This window comes from Neomonachus schauinslandi, chromosome 12 (genome assembly GCF_002201575.2).
Source record: "Neomonachus schauinslandi chromosome 12, ASM220157v2, whole genome shotgun sequence".
Lineage (NCBI taxonomy): Eukaryota > Metazoa > Chordata > Mammalia > Carnivora > Phocidae > Neomonachus > Neomonachus schauinslandi.
The window spans coordinates 53143141-53156009 of NC_058414.1; the positions used below are offsets into that span (position 1 = coordinate 53143141).

General features: G+C 40.1%; 1 protein-coding gene across 1 annotated transcript in view; it reads left to right on the plus strand.

Annotated features, from left to right (window-relative positions):
* Positions 1 to 12869, plus strand: part of DNAH11 (dynein axonemal heavy chain 11) — a 329965-nt gene that overhangs the window by 187657 nt on the left and 129439 nt on the right. The window lies entirely within an intron of this gene.

The window sequence follows — 12869 nt, forward strand, 5'->3', positions numbered from 1 at the left end:
CTGAAAGAAATGCCTCCGGACTCATGGCAGGAAGCTCAATTTAAGGCAAAATCCGGCTTCCTGGTGTAGAAATGGTTAGTAACCTAGACAAGTTTCCACTTGGCTGCTACTTCTCGTATCCCTGGTCCGTCAAGCTGGTAAAGGGCCCAGGCAGCAAAAGAGCCTGAACCCCCAGGGAAGGGGGATGGGGGCAGTGCATTAGCCAGGAATATACCTCTCCTTGGAGGTGTGGAGTGTTTGTAAGCTGCTCGTCCGCCCTACTCTGTTAAATTCCACATTAATCTTACTGAGCAATTCTGGGCTGATGTTAAATCAGGATTTACAGTTCAGTGGCCCAAAGAGTTTTTTCCCCATCAAAATGTTACTAAGAATATTTTTGCCAGGTCGTACGCAACAAAGCCCGAGATTTCTCCCTGTTCCATGGCAGTACATTTGGATCACATTTTCTTTATGAAATGGAAAAACAAGTTCAATAATAGAATATGAGATGGTAATGTTATAAATCACTGACTATCGAGGTCTGTTCCTCAGAGCAACAGAATCAGCATCACCTAGAAACGTTTTAAAAATGTGGGTTCTCGGGGCGCCTGGGTGGCTCAGTTGGCTAAGCGACTGCCTTCGGCTCAGGTCATGATCCTGGAGTCCCGGGATCGAGTCCCACATCGGGCTCCCTGCTCAGCGGGGGTCTGCTTCTCCCTCTGACCCTCCCCCCTCTCGTGCTCTCTGTCTCTCATTCTCTCTCTCTCAAATAAATAAATAAAATCTTTAAAAAAAAAAAAATGTGGGTTCTCCCCCAGTCCCAGCCCAGACCTCTGGAATCAGAAACACTGCACAGGATGCACAATATATGTTGTAATAAGCTCTCCAGGTAATGCTGAGGCACGCTGAAATTTTGACAACCATTGTTTAAAATAATGCAAGGCTGCCTGGGTGGCTTAATCGGTTAAGCATCAACTCTTGATTCCAGCTCAGGTCATGACCTCAGAGCTGTGAGGTTAAGCCCCATGTGGGCCCTGTGCTGGGGGTGGAGCCTGCTTGAGATTCTCTCTCTCTCCCTCTGCCCCTCCCCACCTGCTCGTTCTCACACACTCTGTCTCTCTGGGGGGGGGGGGGGGGGAAGGCTGAAGTAAGTGCCCTTTACATATGTCTTTTATACACACCTTTGCTTGCTTCCGTGGGATAAATTCCTAGAAGGGGTATTGCTGGGTCCAATAGTTGCAGCTTAAAATACACCTGCCAGTTCTTTGCCGTGCTTCTTACTCACAGGTAGGGTCTCAGTCCTCTCTTGTTGAATCAGGGTGGGCTTGCGAGCGTAGGACCCCAGGCAGGACGCTGAGGTACTTGGGAGGCTCAGCTCCAAAGGGCCTGCTTTTCCACTGACTTGCACGTGACTTTTTTTTATCAGTTCTCTGTATACCAAGCAGTTCATCTTGCATAATGTGTTGCGTCTATTTTTCCGAATATCATTTGTCTTTTAAATGTACATACAGTACGTATTTGTTTATAACTTGAAGAAGTGTTGTCTTTTTAGATTTGGAGGTGCTTATGAATTCATAGCATAGTTTTTCTCTCCAAGATGATAAAACTCAGTAGCTAGAAGCATTTAGAACTCAACTGGGCAGTAAATAAGAAAATATCGAAAAAACTGAAAGACCCATGCTTTCTCGTCTTTCCCTCCTGCCAGCGCTCTTCCTGGTACCTCCTGCCTCGTGAGCACCACACGAGGGCGGTGGGGTGTGCATTCACAGGAAGGGGGGGCAGGCAACCTCGGGGCGCTCTGGGTAGGAAACCAAGGCTTCCCCCAAGACCCTAAGCTGACGTCTTGGAGGCCGTGTGTATCACCTGCCACCTCCACCTACCAGGGAGTCGAAGGAAGTGAATTTTTTATCTTGTCACATGGCCTTTATGAATAAAATTAGAAATGGATTTTGGAATAGCAGCAGAATCCATCATTCCAGTATCTTTATGTTTTGTGTTTAAAACTTGACTACATCTGGAATATATTATCATACATGGCAGAGAGTGAGCTGAGAGGTTTCAAGTTATTTTTTTTCCCAAAACGGTATCTTTTTATCTTAAAACCATGTATTCCTTCCTTACTGATTTAGAGTAATACATCTATTATATGTCATATTGGGTCTGTTTCTAGATCCTCTATTTTCTTTTCTTGGTAAGTCTCTGTACTACTGATCCCAGCCTTGTACTGTATAAATTATTACGGTTTTGTTACACATTTTTATATCAAGTATCTCACTGTTCTTGTCTAGTTTTTCTTTGTTCTCACATGCCTATACATCTAGAAAAATATCAATCATTTTTTCAAATTCTAAATACATTCCATTTTAATTTTGATTGAAATTGTGCTGATGGCTTATTTTATATTTGGGAGAATTTAATCTTTATTATATAAAGTTTTTATAGAAGGAATATTTCTTTCATAAGGTTTTCTGATGGTATATTGTTTGTATATAGAGAGCTATTGATTTTTAATTTTATAACCCACTCTGTTTATAACCAGCCTCTCTGGTAGTTTCTATTAGTGGGTTGCTATCACATAGCATGCAGGTAATATTTTGTCTTCTTTAATATTCTATTTATCGGCTTTTCTCTAGGTCTTACGTTGGCTCTATCTTGTCAAGGAAGTTTCTATTAAATTCCTTTTCAGTGTCTGTTGAGATAATTATATGGTTTTGCTCCTTGAACTTACTAATATTCATGCAGTACAGATGGATGTACAGAAGTTTTACATTTTATACTGTTTTAAATCCACCAGTCTTGGGGCGCCTGGGTGGCTCAGTCGGTTAAGCGTCCAACTCTTGGTTTTGGCTCTCAGGGTTCTGGGATGGAGCTCTGTGCAGAGCGGAGAGTCTGACATTCTCTCCCTCTGCCCCTCCCCCTGCTTGCGTTCTTTCTCTCTTTCTCCTTCTCTCTCTCTCTCTCAGATAAATCTTTAAACAGTAAAAAATAAATCTATCAGTCTTTCCCTTCACCTGTTTCCTTTGACTCCACTTCAGGAAGCCTTCCCAAAGCTGGGACCAGTTTTATGTTCCTCTCTTTTCCGAGACCCCTTTTCAGCATTTACCTCAGTACAAGCTAGAATTTATTTTGGAGTTCAGTATGGATCATTTTCCCCACCTTGTCACAGGATTTCTGATTGAATAATCTCTTTTCTACTAAAATGAGTAGGAGGGTTTTTTGGGGCTTTGTATTGTTTTGGTTTATTTCCTGCTAAGGGGGAATAGGATATTTCCCTCGAACACTCCCAAACCTTCTTGGCCTTGTCACTCAGGTTGCTGCATCATGAGAAGGCGTAGTGATCAGCATCTTACCCTGAGGGAGAAATAACATGGCATGAAAGTGGGTCACCCTTTAGCTAGAAAATGGCAACATCTTTCTCTTCAATACATAAATACTACCCTGGCATCTTTAGATTTTTAAAGAATTCTGGCTTGCTCTGTGTTAGTTTCATATGCTGTGATATTCACCATTGTGTACTAACGACTCCAAATTCCCAATGAGCGGATCCTTCTCTTGCATATGTTCCTAGCTGGGCAACATGGGAAGCTAAATGTGTTACATTGTTGGCGAGCACACCTGGCAGGTCGAGCTCAATGATGTGAAGTTACCACCCCATTACCCATGCTCACCACCCAAAGCCAGTTCCCATTTGGAATGCCAGGGCAGTAAGAACCTGTTGGCATGCAAAATGTGACCTCCGAATCTCACAGGGCAATTCCCATTAATGATGATCAGATACGAGCCCTTGGATTGCCTGAAATAAACTGATGAATAAATGCCAAATGCCTTCTCTCCTTCACATTTGCACACGTGCATCTTTTCCTACGTAATACTCACTTTGCAACTAGAACGTAGTACTTTCATCTTCTCTCCTGTTGATTTTAGTTAACCCAAGAACTTTTCTTTCTTGCCTTCCTTCTTGGCCATCTGATGCCATAGGGAAAGGAACACTTAATGAATATAGCAGCCTGTGATTGTTTCCCAAGACTTTAGATACTCATCTGTCTTGTTATGTATCTGTCTATTGAGGGATGTTTGTGTGTGTGTGTGTGTGTGTGCGTGCGCGCGCATGTATGTATATGTACATACATACTCATGTGATTCTGTATTTTTAGAGAATGAAAGCATCCTTTCTGATGATATAAGATCTATGTGTTCATTGTAGAGAATTAAAAAATACAGAGCCATATGAAAGAAAAAAAATTGGGCTTTAATTATATTGCCTGGAGGTAACTACTGAAAACATTGGTATATCTCCTTCTAGTTTTCTGTATGTACATAAATGCATGCAAAGCGCATATTCCAAACTGAAGTGTTTTTCCACGTCTGTCACAATTTTCTTCATATTCCTCTTTGCCTTTTTTACTAGAAGCCTCCCACAGGAAAAAAAAAATGAAATGATTCCGAGAATTTGGTGTATGGAGTGAAATATTTCACTCACATGTACTTTATTCAAGTTCTCTACTTGTAGAACACCTTTATTCATATAAACCCTTTACCACATTTCCTACTGGTTTGTTACTGTTTTCTTTGATTTGTAGAAACTCTTTCTATATCTGGATAATATTCCTGTATCTATAATGTTCTTGTCCATTTTACATGTTGCCATTGTTTGTCAAAGTTCATCACAATCCTAACTTTGTTTACAATGACTTCTATTTTATATTACCAAAACATACCTAATTTTTCTTACATGGATTTTATGTGTTAAAGCTTTCTTTAGGAAGCATTTCCATACTTCATGGTTATGAAAATATTCTGAATTCTATTTAAATTAACGTAAAATACTCTGAATGGTTAGCTCTGGATTGTTGTGTATATACTACAAGGTGGCTTTTCTACTCTCCCCACCCCTGGATTCTCCAAACACCATTTATTATATAATATTTCACCACTGATTTCAAATGCTCCCTGTCTCATAATCATAAACTAAATGTCTAAATACATGGTATTCTAGTTTTTACTCTTATGTTCTAGAACTCTGTTCATCTCAGCCTGCATCAATACCACGCTGCTTTGCTTATTAGCTTTGTAGTATATTCTGGAATCTAGTAGAATAATACCTTCTTCCTTTCCTACATTTACTGAGCTATTTGTACCTCTACTAGATGAACTATGGAATCAGCTTAACATTTAAAAAAATCCTGTGAGGGGCACCTGCGTGGCTCAGTAGGTTAAGCATCTTGATTTTGGCTCAGGTCATGATCTCAGGGTCGTGAGATCGAGCCCTGTGTTGGGCTCCAAGCTGAGTGTGGAGCGTGCTTGAGATTCTCCCTCCCTCTCTGTCTGCTGGACCCCTCTGCTCGGGCTCGCACACAGGCTCTCTCCCACCCTCTCTCACAATAAAAAAATTTTTTTTAAATCCTGTGAGAATGTAGAGACTAAATGGAGGGTGATGGATACATCTACAGTATCAAATGTGTCCGTACTGCTTTATTAATAACTTATAACTTTTGTTCCTCAACAGCGTGAATTGTGAATATTCTCTTTTTACAAATGTCCTTTGATGTCCTTAGCCTTTTTTATTCCATAAGAGCTTTAGAATCACTTTGTCAAGCTCCACTCATCTTTTTGGGAATTTATGAGAACTGCCCAAAATTTTTTAATGAACGTGAGAGAAATAAATACCTTTATAAGAGATGATCTTCTCCAGGAATGTGGCATATCTTGTCATCTGGTCAAAATGTCTTCAATGACCTTCAGTAAAGCAGCTAGCTATCTTCATATGTTTTATACATTTCTTAAGTTCTTTCTCAATATTTTATAAAATTATTTTTTGCTCTTGCCAAATTTTCCCACAGATCATGATGGGCATATAAGATCATGATGGAGGGAGGGATGGATGGATAGATGCCTGTTTGTTTGTTTGTTTGCTTGCTTGTTTGTTTGTTTGTTTTACCAGCCAGTCCACTGAACGCTCCAGTAAGTTTTTCATTTTGTACTTTAGAGTTTGCTGAGTAGCTAGTTACATAACCTTTGAATTTTTACTCTTCCTTTTTAATAATTACCTCTTTTCTGTGTATTATAATAACCATAATTTTTGCATACCATTTAAAACTTTTAAAAAAGTGATGATAGTAGTATCTTTGTCTTATTTTTTATTTTAATGGGAATGCCTTTAGCTTTCCATCATTAAGCTTTCTATCATTATATTGGGTTAAATATAGGCTTAAGATATTTTTAATATTTTTAGGAAGAGGTGTTGTATTTTATCATCTATGTCCTTTCATAAATCCTCTTATCTTTTTTTTTTAACCTTGGACTGTTTTATTATTATGGGGTTTTTACAACATTCCTTCTAGCCTTTTGAGAGTGTGAAGCAAGTTTTCTTTTTTAGGTTCTTAGATACCTCAGTGGAATTACCTTCCCTTAAATCTGCTGGCTGCTTTTCAAATATTTCTTGTTTCCATAATATTTTTCCTCAGGCCCCAGCTGACCTTTCCTTATTCTTCTGGTTTTTGTTCTTCTTTCTCCCTCTTCCTTCTACTCCTCCTTCCTTCTTGGATAGAATAGAAAGCAATTCACATGTGGGGTTTGACAACAGCCAGGGTAGGTGACAGGCTCCTGGCTCACACTGCAGCTCGTCTAGGGAGCCTGAGAGTCTGAGTGGAGACGTTGAGCAACACTCCCATTGAAGCAACAGATTAACACAAAAGCACGTAGCAGAAACCACAAGACTTAGCACCCACACAAGTAATTTTCATGATATGTTTGTGATCTTGTATAAAAAGCTCAAATACTTAACCTGCCCAGTAGAAAGTCGTTGAAAATCAGATGTTGCAAAACCTTACCCGTGCATGATGGTCAAGTCTAATCTCCTCAGATTTTCATGGGTTAGCAGGCAGAGCACCAGCTTCCTTTCCTTCAAGTGGATGCCCACCCAGAACAGCTTTATCATTGAGGACTGCTGTCTTCTATCCCTCCTGCCCCTCATCCTGATCCTCGAGTTGGTGGAAGATAGCACCCACTCTCATGGACAGCTTGTCCAGGGCCGATCCCAGGCCCTGTCAGGCTCTGCCCTGCTGACAGTGTTTTGCTGACCAGGACCACACCTCTCTGAATATAGTATGCTAACTCCTGCCCTTGCATTTTTGGATATTATTTACATAAGAGGAATGGGAAGAACGTCAGAGAGAGATGAAAGGTGTGACCTTGTATTTTGTATCTGAGGTTCACTGTTCTTGAAATTTCATAAAACAGCAAAACGTTTTTGTTTTTTGGAGGTAGGGTCAAAGAAAAGAGTCAAGGATGATTTCAAGGACTTTGGCCTGAGTAAACGGGATAAGGGACATACCATCTATTGAAATAGGGAACATGGGAGGAGGTATGCCTTGTATTTGTTTGGTGGATGAGGGTAAATAAAAAGTTCTACCTAAAGTTAACTTAACATGCCCATTAAACATTCAAAGAGAGATGAACAGGATACAGTTGAACATAGCCATTGGAGTCTGGAGAAGTGGGTGGGGCTAGAGATGGAGTTTAAAGCCACCCATGGGGTTAGATGAAGAAGTTGTGACCTGTGAAAAGAGAAGAGGTCCAAGGGCTGGTTCAAAACAAATTAGGATGCAGATATCAAAATTTCATCTTGCTCTGAAGAATATTTCGCATCACCATCTGTTGACTCCTTGATCTTTCCCCCGGGCCTCAGCAAGTATTTGCTGAGTACCTGTGATGTGCTGGTCCCTGAGCCTAGGGTAGTGAGCAAGAGCTGGCCCCTGCCCACCTCATTGTTGGAAAGACAAGCCTGAACCTCCAAATCACACAAACTGAGTATACAATTACACCTCTGTATCTGAGAGGTAAGAGGTATATAGGATAACAAAAGATGGAACAAGAAAGGTTTCACTGAGGGGGAGAAAGGATTGGGAAGTACCTCCAAGATGTCTATTCTCGTAGATATCATCTCCCTTATTTTATATTATAAAAGAAATTTTTAATACCAGAAGTAAAGGGCTTAATCAAAGACTAAAGGATTTATCCGTTTAAATTGAATAAACTTGGGGCGCCTGGGTGGCTCAGTGTTAAGCGTCTGTCTTTGGCTCGGGTCATGATCCCGGGGTCCTGGGATCGAGCTCCTCATCAGGCTCCCTGCTCAGTGGGGAGCCTGCTTCTCCCTCTGCCTGCCTCTCCCTCTGCTTGTGCGCTCTCTCTCTCTCTCTCTGGCAAATAAATAAATAAATAAAATCAAGAAAGAAAGAAAGAAAGAAAAGAAATTGAATAAGCTTTGCATTTTGGAAAGCATGGCTCGTGTTTTTCACATTCTGCTTACATTTGGATACGGGGTTTGCAGCACAGTATGGGGCTTGTGCTTGCAAATGCATGTGTGTGTGGAGTTAGCACCTGGTGTCAGCAGAAATGCCCACTACAAGCAGAGCAGCACAGATCACAAGCCAAAAACTTTGCATGACGTTGTTCAAATATGGGCCTATTCAGTAGATCGTTAGGCACCGATTGTCTGTTTGAAAAAATGAAAACAAAACACTGTTATACAAGTGTACGGAGCTGCAGACTGGCCTGGAAAGTAGTGTGCGGGCACGTGAGTTCCTGGCATCAAGCCAGGCGGCTGAGATGAGGGAATACATTCCTCCTGTAGATAGGAATATACAGCAGGGAGTACAGAGTGGGGAATATAACTCCTACTGTCTTTACTCCCCAGGAATGGATTTGCTTCTTGCTCTCTTTTGGGATTCCGCATACAATCTCTTTATGAATTGAGGAGTTTTGTTTTTTAAAAAAAGAAAGAAAACTCCCCAATGTAGGGGCGCCTGGATGTTCAGTTGGTTAAGCATCCAATTCTTGATTTCCGCTCAGGTCACAATCTCAGGGTTGTGAGATCGAGTCCACACTGGGCATGGAGCCTGCTTAAGATTCTCTCCCTCCCTCTGCCTCTGCCTCTTCCCCCCCCCAAAAAAAACAAACAAAAACTCCCCAGTGTAAAATATTACCTCTTATAAAAATTGGCACTGACCAATATTCATAAGTAAAAGGTTGTGTGAATTATTTCATTATATGTTACCTAAAAAGAGAATGAAATATAAAAATGTATTGAATGTGTATATGTTGAAGATGCTGTTGGAGTTCATGAAAATAATTGAAATTGAAAGGTTATTGGATGGTGGTTGATAAGGGAAAATATAAGAATGATAAAATGATATTAAAACAGTCAAACAAGGGAAGAGTTTGTCTGCTAAACTTCCTAAGAGGATTCTCTCAGTAAGATTCAGATCTTATCACTCTTGAAAAATACTTAGACTTTTGAGAATAAATGCAAACCTAAGTTATGGATAGAAGCTTCTGAAGTAAATATGTGGGAGGGTTACTTCTATCTGAGAATATATCGACTGGAAAAAAATACAGAGTGACGGTAGCAATTCACATTTCCATTACAAGAGGAAATGGACTGAGTCCTGTTAGTGATATACAAATAAATATGTACTTATGATGGAATCTTACCCAAAAGAAATTGAAATGTATTACAAAGCACAATGAAAAATGGGTTATTGCAAATGAGTCCTAACACCTGTGCTGGGGGGGAAAAAAGGAATAGAAAATTCTATGGTATGGATTCCAAAAGCAAGATTCTGACGTCCAGGAGAAGTTAGAGCTGTAGGAAGTACATAGATGGTGATTTCAGGGTTTGCTTCTTACTTGTGAGAATTTGCTTTTAGAAAAGAGCACAGCTGGGGGTGCCTGGGTGGCTCAGTCATTAAGTGTCTGCCTTCGGCTCAGGTCATGGTCCCAGGGTCCTGGGATCGAGCCCCGCATCAGGCTCCCTGCTCAGCGGGAAGCCTGCTTCTCCCTCTCTACTCCCCCTACTTGTGTTCCCTCTCTCACTGTGTCTCTCTCTGTCAAATAAATAAATAAAAAATCTAAAAAAAAAAAAAAAAGAAAAGAGCACAGCTGTCTGAGGCATTTTTAACTTTATTTTCTTAGCAGACTTTTCTTTCAGTCTGCTGCTGGGAACTAACTGAAGCCAATTTGGTCATTTGCAGTTGTCAGGGACTGTTTGGGAGGAGGTGTATATTTCAGTGACATTCAGTCCTTACAGGTAGATGGAACCTGTTCCGGGGTGAGGGAGCTCTTGTCCCCCAGTATCCCAACTCAGGTGTGTTTCAAGGAGAGGAAGTCTCAAACTAAACTCGGGTACACACAGAGTTTGTGGGTCTTAAAGTTTCCAAAACCAGCTCTGTAAGTGTACTGTGGTCTTAGCTCTGTTCTTTTAGGAAACGGAAGAGCTCTTACTGGAAGGACCCTCTGGGGCAGTTGTAGTAGTATTCTCGTGGTAGGATTCAGCTGCTCTTCTCACTGGAATCACATAAGAATAGTTTTTCTGGAAGCTGTTTACCACAGGACTGGTCAAAATCAAAGTCTAAAAAGCCAAAGGGTGTAATTGTTGGGATACTTTGATATCTAGACTTTCCTCTTTGGTTCCTACAGCAGTGGAGGTAGAAGTCTAATATTTCCATTTTCCTCAGATACCTTGAACAGTCTTCCTTTCATCAGTAAAAAATCAGCTCCAGTGTGCATGATGCTAACTAATCAACCATTTATGTTGATGAAAGAAGTTAGCGAAGAGCACAGGTAGCTGACTTTGCAGTGTGGGTTTCTGTTAGAAATGGGAAATACTGGGTAAGCATCCCTGGCCTCTGTAGTTTCTCTTGAAGTACTTCAGATATGAGCCAATGGCCCCTAAGATAGAAAATGAGTATTTCCATGCAGATCATACGAGAGTGAAGTTACTTCAGAGGTAGGTTATACAGGACCAGATAGCTCTCACTGGTGAATTCTATCAAATACTTATATTAGAATGAATTCTAATCCTCCTCACATTCCTCCAAACAATTGAAGAGGTGGAAACACTTATTTTACAAGGCCAGCATTACCCTGATACCAAAGCAGACAAAGATGTCACCAGAAAAGAACTTAGAGGCCAGTATCCCTGATGGAAAGATACGAAAATCCTCAACAAAGTAGGAGCAAACTGAATTTAATAGTACATTAAATCAACCCTACCCCTTGATGAAGTGGGATTTATTCCTGGGATGCAGGGATGGTTCAACATCCACAAATCAATCCACATGACACACCATATTAACAAAACGAAGGATAAAAATCATATGATGGGGGAGATGAACCATGAGAGATGATGGACTCTGAAAAACAAACTGAGGGTTCTAGAGGGGAGGGGGGTGGGGGATGGGTTAGCTTGGTGATGGGTATTAAAGAGGGCACGTTCTGCATGGAGCACTGGGTGTTATGCACAAACAATGAATCATGGAACACTACATCAAAAACTAATGAGGTAATGTATGGTGATTAACATATCAATAAAAAATTTTTTAAAAATCATGATCTCAATAGATGTAAAAAAAGCATTTGAGAAATAGAACATTCATTTATAATGAAGACTCAACAAACTGAGAATATACCTCAGACAACAATCTCAACAAACTCAGAACCCAACTGAAAAATGGGCAAAGGACCTGAACACTCCTTTTTTCAAAGAAGATACACAAATGGCCAACATGTACATGTAAAGGTATTCAACATCACTCATAATCAGGAGATGCAAATCAAAACTACAGTGAGATAACACCTCACACCTTTTGTTGTTTTCCTCATTGTTTTTTAAAATTTTTATTTAAATTCCAGTTAACATCCAGTGTAATATTAGTTTCAGGTGTACAATATAGTGATTCAACACTTCCATACAACACTGGGTGTTCATCATAACAAGTGCACTCCTTAATCCCTATCGCCTATTTAACCCATCCCCCACCCACCTCCCCTTGGGTAACCATCACGTCTCTATAGTTAGGAGTCTGTTTCTTGCCTTGCCTCTCTTTTTTTTTTTTTTCTCCTTCGCTCATTTGTTTCTTAAATTCAACTTAGGAGTGAAATCATATGGTATTTGTCATTCTCTGATGGACTTATTTCACTTAGCGTTATACACTCTAGCCCCATCCATGTCATTGCAAATGGCAGGATTTCATTCTTTTTTATGGCTGAGTAATATTCCTCTGTGTGTGTGTGTGTATGTGTGTGTGTATGTGTATCACATTTTCTTTACCCATTCATCAGTTAATGGACACTTGGGCTATTTCCATAATTTGCTATTGTAGATAATTCTGCTATAAACATCAGGGTGTAGATACCCCTTTGAATTAGTATTTTTGTATCCTTTGGGTAAATACCCAGTAGTGCGATTGCTGGGTCATAGGGTAGTTCTATTTTTAACTTTTTGAGGAACCTCCATACTGTTTTCCAGAGTGGCTGCACCAGTTTGTATTCCCACCAACTGTGTAAGAGAGTTCCCCTTTCTCCACATCCTCACCAACACCTGTTCCTTGTGTTGTCGATTTTAGCCATCTGACAGGTGTGAGGTGGTATCTCATTTTAGTATTGATGTGTATATCCCTGATGATGAGTTTTGATGTGTCTGTTGGCCATTTGGATGTCCTTGGAAAAATATCCACTCATGTTTTCTGCCCATTTTTAATTGGATTATTTGTTTTTGGGGGTGCTGAGTTGATCAGTTCTTTATATATTTTGGATACTAACCCTTTATTGGATATATCATTTGAAGATATCTTCTCCCATTTCATAGCTTACCTTTTTTTTTTTTTTTTTTTTTTTTTTTTAGTTGTATTGATTGTTTCCTTTGCTGTGCAGAAGCTTTTTATGTTGATGAAATCCCGGTAGTTTATTTTTGCTTTTCTTCCCCTTGCCTCAGGAGACATATCTAGAAAGAAGTTTCTACAACCAGTGTCAAAAAAGTTACTGCCTGTGTTTTCTTGTAGGATTTTTATGGTTTCAGGTCTCACATTTAGGTTTTTAATCCGTTTTGAACT